This window comes from Silene latifolia, chromosome Y, assembly GCF_048544455.1.
Source record: "Silene latifolia isolate original U9 population chromosome Y, ASM4854445v1, whole genome shotgun sequence".
Lineage (NCBI taxonomy): Eukaryota > Viridiplantae > Streptophyta > Magnoliopsida > Caryophyllales > Caryophyllaceae > Silene > Silene latifolia.
In genome coordinates, this window is record NC_133538.1 from 342,973,277 (window position 1) to 342,982,113 (window position 8,837).

Consider the following 8,837-nt stretch of genomic DNA (forward strand, 5'->3'; position numbering starts at 1 on the left):
ACTCGGTTCATCACTAAGACCCAAAATTTCACCCAATTCCCTAAAGGTAATGCGTCTACTAACATTAGCTAGACGAAACTCGAGATTCTCCCTATTCTCAACTTTGGTGACTTTCAAAGAACTTAAAAATTCCAAGGTAAGGGAGGGGTATGTCAATTCCCTTATTTTAAACAATTTCTTCAACCCCATGGCATTGAAAAAGGCTCTAGTTTGCTCAAGAACACCCAATTTTTCTAAGGTATCTTCACATATAAATTTTGTGGATTGTAATGACTTCATAGCAAACTTGACAAAGGTATTTCTATGGGTATCGGAAATAAAAGTTACCTCCGGATAATGCAAAAGTTGATCAATTACCGGAGTAGAAGGTGTTGTTGCTCCCATAGAAGGTTGTTGTTGTTGTTGTTGCACTTCCAAGTTTGGTGTTGCTACCACCATAGCCAATGCTTTCTTTGTTTGAAGAGCCTTTTGCCTTTGTGAGAGTGCCTTAGCCTTTGGTGCCTTAGTTGCTCCCTTAGTCCTTGCCATTGATGAACTAACCAAGAAAAGAATGAAAATCTTCAATTTGTAGTATGCCCAAATCGATTTGAAGGTGAAAGGCTTTGCCTTTATGAAATCAAAAATCGACTCAAAGGTTGAAGATTTTGTGCTTGGTTTTGATTTTTGTTGAAGAAGGAGTGATTGATTTGTTGTTGGAAGGATGGTTTGATTTGTATTTGGTGGATGTTGTTGAGGGTTTTTGTTTTTGTGATGGAGAGGATGAGGGTTTTGATGTTGTGGGTAGTGTTTATGAATGAATGAATGAATGAATGAAGGTGGGAGGGGTTTTAAAGAGACCGAAATTTTCGAATCTGCAGGGGCAATCCGTGCGGATTCTGCCCAATCCGTGCGGATTCTGCTCTTTCTGGACTTTGCAAAACTCGCCTAAAGACGGGCGGATTCAGTAGAAGACGCTCGAATTTGCTGAACACGGGACGGGCGGATTTGCTTAAAGACGGATGGATTTCAGTCCAGAAAATTTTGCTTGTTTTCCTCAGCTGCAAAGACGGACGTCTTTCTTACAAGACGGGCGGATTCTTCACAGGACGCCCGGATTCAGTCACAGTCAAGAAATTTTCAAAATTCAGCTCGATTCGGGACGGGCGTCTTTTACGCAATACGCTCGGATTATCAAGACGGGCGGATTCTCGAGAATCCGCTCGGATTCTTCCCACAATACACGTTCGATTCCATCCGTGCACAATGCATTTCCCTTACCATTCTTCCATTCTTTCTTCAAGTCTTGTGTTCGTCATTGTGGGGGCACTACTAAGGCATGGATAGCCTAGGCAATTGCCATCCCCACACTAAGCTAAAAGCACTACACATCAATTGAAATTGTTAGTCCCTCCCTCACTTCTCTCAAACATGACAATTTTTTTTTGATCAAAGTAAATAAAGATCCAAAGATGACAAAAAATGCAATACAAGAATTGAAATGTAAGTTAGGGAGTTAGAAATATTTACAAGTGGTGGTTTAGGGAGGACTCCACCAAACTCTCATTCTTGATGAGATGTCAATGGGGCATGTCCAAGGTGTTGTTGATGTTGCTCAATACCTTGAAGAAGTAATCAAAAGCTTGTTCATTATCATGGTAGAGGTTCTCAATAGACCGTGGCCCTTGTTGTTGGTCTTGATCGATGGCATTACCAATGTAGGGATTAAAAATCCCTTCAAATTCGTCGTCCCAAAGACCACAAACTTCATTAAGTTGATCATTGAAAATCGCTTGCTTAGATGGAGACAACTCTCCCAATTTCTTCTCTTGGCCAATGAGGCCATCCTCTTCTTTCTTGGTTGATTTTGATGAGCTTTGCAAGCTCTCCTTGTCACAATTCACTTGCTCTTTGAATGGAGCATCTTCAATTCTCTTCTTCCATTGGTGTTTCGATTTCTTCCTTTCATCCTTTCGGCTATAATGATCAATCATGAAACATGGTTCATGCAAACGAGGAGCTCTCATAGTCTTGTCAAGATTAAAAGTTATGCTTTTATCTCCCACTTCTAGAGTGAGCTCACCATGTTTCACTTCAATCACCGCACCCGCGGTGTGTAGGAAAGGTCTTCTAGGATGATTGGAATGTTGGAATCTTCCTCCATATCAACAATGACAAAGTCCACCGGGATGAAAAACTTCCCAATTCGCACGGGGACATCTTCCCATATCCCTAATGGTGTCTTCGTCGATCTATCGGCCATTTGGAGTGTGATATTGGTGCATTTAAGCTCTCCCATCCCCAACCTTTTACTCACCGATTACGGCATGACACTCACACTAGCCCCTAGATCACATAAGGCTTTGTTGATCGTCGTGTCGCCAATGGTACACGGTATTGAGAAGCTTCCCGGATCCTTTAACTTTGGAGGTGAACTCCCTTGAAGTATTGCACTACTCACCTTAGTGAAGCCGATAGTCTCAAGCTTCCGGATCGACTTCTTCTTTGTGAGGATATCTTTCATGTATTTCGCATAGGCCGGCACGTGATTGATTAATTCCGTGAAAGGAATTGAGACTTCCAAATTCTTCACAATTTCCATGAATTTTCCAAGTTGATCATCAAATTTGGGCTTGGCTTGACGACTTGGAAAAGGGAGTCTAATCACAATGGGCTCCTTCTCCTTGGCCTTGTCTTCATTTTTCTTTGAACTTTCTTCTTTTGATGATTCTCCATCTTTGGAGTTTTGCACAATTTCTTCCTTTTCGCTAGCTTCCACAACTTCATCCTCAACTTGCTTCTTCGGTGCTTCATACCTTGTACCACTTCTCAAGTGAATGGCACTAACCGTTTCATGTCTAGGGGGATTACTTTTAGGTGGTAATTGCCCCTTTTGTCTTTGTGAGCTTGAAGATGCTAGTTGAGTCAATTGTGTTTCCAACATCTTGGTGTGAGCTAGAATGTTATTGATGGTGGTTTCCTTTGCTTGGCTATCTTTTTGCATTTGAGTGAAAAATTCTTGTTGATTCTTTTGCATTTGGAGGACCGCTTTTTGGACATCAAAACCTTGGTCATTTTGGTGATTGTATGGATTTTGATTTTGGTAACCTTGGTTTTGATTGTAAAAGGGTCTTTGATTTTGGTTTCTCATGGGTGGTGGAGTGTATGTTGTTTGAGGGTTTTGAACATTTTGGCTTTTGTATGAGAGATTTGGATGGAATTTGGTGTTTTCATTGTAAAAGTTGGAATAAGGGGTACCACTCTTGTATGCTTGGAAAGCATTCACTTGTTCATTTGTTCCCCTACATTCACCTTGGTCATGTCCCAAAGTTCCACAATTCTCACATATCCCACTTGGGATTGATGAGGATGCCGTCATGGCATTAACATGATGCTTTGATGATTTTGAGTTTTCCTCAAGTCTAGCCATAGCTTGTTCAAACTTCAAGTTGATTGTGTCAATGTGAGCACTAAGTTGAGCACCCAATTGAGTAACGGAGTCCACTTCATGCTTTCCTCCTCTAGTAGCCTTGCGAGGTCTACTATATTGTGAGTTAAGGACCGCCATTTCCTCAATCTTGTTCCATGTTTTATTGTCATCAACTTCGGTGAACATTCCATTTGATCCCATATTGAGAATGTTCCTAGAATCTTCATATAAACCATTCCAAAATTGTTGTACCAAAAACCATTCGCTAAGTCCATGGTGAGGACATGAGCGACAAATTCCCTTGAACCGCTCCCAAGCTTCATACAAAGACACTTCATCCCTTTGCTTAAAACCCGTAATTTGAGCTCTTAGCATGTTAGTCTTTTCCGGTGGGTAGAATTTTTTGTAGAAAGCTAGAGCCAACTTCTTCCAAGAATCTATTCCAAGGGTGGCCTTATCAAGGCCCTTCAACCATTACTTCGCAGTGCCGATTAAGGAAAAAGGAAATAAGACCCATCTAATTTGGTCTTGAGTCACGCCCGTTTGAGAGATAGCATCACAATAGTCGCAAAAGGTTTCCATATGAGAATGAGGGTCCTCACTAGGCATCCCCCCAAATTGGCTCCTCTCAACTAATTGGATGAAGGCGGACTTGGCAATAAAATTTCCGGTTAGATGTTGCGGTGCAGGAGTACCATTTGGTAGATTCTCCTCGGTGGGTACGGAGTGTGACGAGAATTTAGGCATTGTAGGTGGATTTTGTGGGGTATTGTGTAATGGGTTTTCTTCTCCTTCTATTGCGAAAGGATTGACAAACTCACTAGTGGGTTGAACAACTTCACTAATACCTCTTAAATTCCTCCTAACAAGTCTCCTATTGTTCGTCAAGGTTCTTTCGATTTCACGGTCAAAAGGTAACAAATCACCTTGTAACCTTCTAGACATGGAAAATATCAAACAACTCGAAAACAATTAGAACAAACCTTGAGGAGTTTGACTTCCTCAAGGCAAAGAAAGACACAACTAATAACAATAAAAAGAAATCTAAATCAAACAAACACCGTCCCCGGCAACGGCGCCATTTTTGATGCGATCCCGCTAAGTGTTCACAAATTAAGATGTGGTCGTTGGGTCACGGTCGAATCAAAACACAATTTATAGCTTCACAAACAACTCTACAATTAGTAAAGAGGCAAGTAAAGGTCGGATCCCAAGGGACGGGTATTGAAATGAGATTTCTATTGCAACTAGTGGTGTCTAAGGGGTGTCACAAATTGGGTTGATGTAGAAGGTCACTAAACTAAAATAGCAATGAAAATAAACAAGTAAGATGAATTAAAGGGGTGTAAACAATTGATTAAAGGCACTAGGGTGTCATGGGATCATAGAGGAATCATGGGATATGATCATACAAACATGTTCTCAAATTATAAGCAAGCAATTATTGTTGTGATGGATTGAGTTGGGTTATATCTTACAATCCTAGGAAAGTTTGGGTCCCGGAGCCGAATCGATTAGATTGTACAACACCTACAAGTCGACTTAATCTTCCCTACTCAACAACATGCATGGTCTAATGAGACTCGAGTTGGGTTATGTCTTACAAGTCTCATTGAAAAGATAGGAGATGATAGTAAATGCAAGGATTCATAGGCTTAGCATTTCATCAAATATAACATGTGCATGAGTTGAGATCAAAACAAGCAAGCAAATAAAACATGAAAGCATATTAATTTAAGCATGAATCATTCCCCATGTTGGTTTCCCCTAATCACCCATTAACCCTAGCTAAGAGACTACTCACTCATTATCATGTTGATCATGCTAGCAAGGTTGTCAATCATACCAACAATATGAAACATGATGAATAAATGAAAGCAATTAACAATAATTAAAAAGGGATTAAGAGATTATACCTACTAATGATTCCAATAATAAAGCAAAGATAAAAGAAGTACTTGAATGCTTGATTGAGAGGTTGTCAATCTCCCAACAATAACCCAAATAATCTTCAATTACCCAAAATAAAGGATGAACAAAAGAGAGATTAAAGAACTAAAACTTGGATTAAAACTTGATTAATACTTGATTACAATATTAAAGAGAGATTTGATTGATATTAACTACACTAATTATTGATAAGAAGAACATGCCCCTCTAATTAGACTAATGGGGTATTTATAGTGGAAATTAGGGAGGATGCATTAGGGTTAACTAAGGGCTAAACTAGTAATTACACTTTTTAGATTGAGCAAGGAGGAGCCGGTATTTTCCGAGAGAAGGGCTTCTTTCTTCGTAGCTTGGAGAAGACAATCCGTCTTTGTCTTTGGAATCCGGCGGAATAGGGTCGGGACGGGCGGATTCTGGCGTTGGAATCCGAACGGATTCAGGGGAATCCGGACGGATTGTGGAGGTGGAATCCGAGTGGATTAGGGCAAAGCCGCTCGGATTGTGCTGCTGCGGGACGGACGGATTGGTGACAATCCGCTCGGATTGTCAGTCAGCAACAAATCTTCTTCTTTTCTTCCCTTTTATTCACAAATTCTTTTGGGATTTCCTTGGGGACTCAAGGATCCTTTCTCAACTTTGCTCTTCTACTATAATATGTACAAAGGCCTTCTAATCTTGTCTTTCCTTGATGCTTGGTCATTGAATTCGATCAATTTAGTCTCGTTTTGCCATGAAAATGCAAGATTCTTACTCCTTTCCTACCAAGGGATCAAAATCTCAAAGAATATGCAAAACAAAGAACTAAAGATAAGAAATGACCCAAATAAGCACTAAAAAGCATGGGAACAAGGCTAATTCGGGGGCTAAATATGCGCCAATTATGGTCACATCAAGTATAAATTAACAAACTCATTATAAGTTGTGACAATTACAATTTAATTCAAAGTTATGTAATTGTCATATTTCCCAAGTTAAAATATTGTCTTTCAAATTAAATCATACCTCATCGAATAATTAATTAGTAACTTAACTATGTTTGGCCAGTTAGTCTTCTTGAACCTCGGTCTTAACATTAAAACTCATCAAATATAATATGCCATTTGAGCATATAAGATAAATATGTTGCTTTTCCCTAAGCATTCGGCTTTTGTTTTATTTAACTCGTTTTAAGTTTAAGATGGATATAATACACGCGTCTTAAATAAGAACTTGTGATTTGACAATTTAAATACGGAGTACATGCCTATTTCCATTAATCCTATTAAACTTATTATAATTATTTATTGTATTATTTACCAACACGTGGTGACTTGTCAGAAATTAAGCTATATGGAGTACAAACCTAAAATCCAAAAATAGGATTATACATCCAGTTGTACCATAAGCATTGTACAACCAAGGTATAAAAATCCGAGCTTATATGTATTCTTTCTGAGCTAATTCAAAGTTCAGGTTTTTAATGTGTAAATGGATGAACTCAATACTTTCTAATAAAGCTCATATTCTTTAATATAAAACCCAGATACTTTATCATAAAGCTCAGATTCTACACCGTACAACATATACAACTGGTTGTATAGTCCATGAATTGCCTAACCCCCCCCCCCCCAAGTAGTAAACAACAGTCAGAGGCATTGAACAAAATGAACATCAAAACAATATGTAAGGTTTCTAGACTTGGTTTTATAAACATCAACACAAAAAACCAAAACGAAATGAAGATAAAGCATTTTTCATCTGACACGGTGAAGATTCTCGATTTTTCTAAAGAATACACTCCTAAGAGCAATATCAATAGTAGTTCTTAGTATTGGGGTTGTTAGCAAGAACTTTATTTTAAAAGTTCTTCTATTGCATTTAAAAGTTGGTTCTTATTTTTAAGAACCAAGCTCTAAAATAAGAACCAAGTTTATAAATATTGAAAAATGTACAACCAATAAATATAGCTTTGTAAAATGTGTGAAACCATTTAACATTATTCATTTTATAGTTTTTTTCATCTAAGAACTTTATATAAAGTTATTCTATTGTGAACAAAAATTCTTAGAAATTGGGGTTGGTGTATTTTGACATAGCATGTGAAGAACTTTATATAAAGTTCTACTATTACTATTGCTCTAATCACCATTCTAACCCAAATTTCACTATTTTCGTGTAACACCCCCAACTACCAATGGGCCTTAACCAGACCTTCCCTAGCAGATACGGGCATTACCATCTCGGTTGCCGAGGAATAGTATATCATAACGTCAATAAAAGAACTATTAAAGTTTATTACAAGTTTAACTTAAAGAAAAGAAAGATACAGCTGATTAACAAACAACTATCAACTATGGTGAGACCACTCCATGCCAAGACTCGGTGAAAGACTTGTCCCTCCAACGCACCCAGATAAGCTCCACATATCAACACCTGCTAAGACTGACTGCTCACCATAATGGATAACGGCACACACATAACAAGAAAGAAACACAGACAACACCACACAAGGTCAGTAACTTGTTGTGCGAAAGCATGAATATCTCGTGTTGGGCCTCTGCTGCATCTGTGTCCACCGTCCATAATAGTACGATATTGTCCGCTTTGGGCCAAGCCCTCACGGATTTACTCTTAGGCTCCTTCCCAAAAGGCCTCGTACTATTATATTTTGTAGACACTGATAAAGATGAGCTTTCATCTTTATTCTACCGATGTGGGACAAGGGTTTGCACCCTAACAATCCTCCCCTAAAACCAAGGACCATCATCTTAACTTGGACCTTGACCACCACGGAGAATTCCCCACACCATGCAACCCCATCACCTAGACACCCGCATCACCAAGTCTTGATAACCTCTCCTTAAATGACACACCATGTGTCTCACGGGGCTTGTGCTACACTTGTGTAACAAACTCCTCTGCATCCAATATACCCTGTACTGGGTCTAAATCCACCGCCTCAGCACGTCACACCGGACCGCCTTTTTGGACTTACCATGAACCGCTTTTGTTTCCTCCATTAAGCCTCAGCCCACCACACATCGGGTCGCTGACGGTCTTCTCTTGGATGGCCCTGTCTCAACGCCGTGAGACCATGTCACTTCTCGCGAACATATTAACTCTCCCTCGAGCTATAGGAGTTCCACGTCTTATAGTGTACGTCCACCTTCAAGTCTTGGCCTGATGAATCTCTGTGTCTAGCCCAAGTCAAACCTTGGGCTCTGATACCACTTGTTGTGAGGAAGTATGAATATCTTGTGTTGGGCCTCTGCTGCATCTGTGTCCACCGTCCATAATAGTATGATATTTTCCGCTTTGGGCCAAGCCCTTACGGATTTACTCTTGGGCTCCTTCCCAAAAGGCCTCGTACTATTATATTTTTTAGACACTTATAAAGATGAGCTTTCATATTTATTCTACCGATGTGGGACAAGAGTTTGCACCCTAACATAACTGAAGAACAACACAGAACACAAGGTATAACACACACACACACCCGTCT

At 39.5% G+C, this 8,837-nt stretch overlaps 1 non-coding gene across 1 annotated transcript; it reads left to right on the plus strand.

Annotated features, from left to right (window-relative positions):
* Positions 1-3,674: 3,674 nt before the first annotated feature.
* LOC141634811 (small nucleolar RNA R71) lies at positions 3,675-3,781 on the plus strand. The gene has a single exon (XR_012539532.1). It is a non-coding gene; the product is annotated as a small nucleolar RNA R71 (small nucleolar RNA).
* Positions 3,782-8,837: the final 5,056 nt, after the last annotated feature.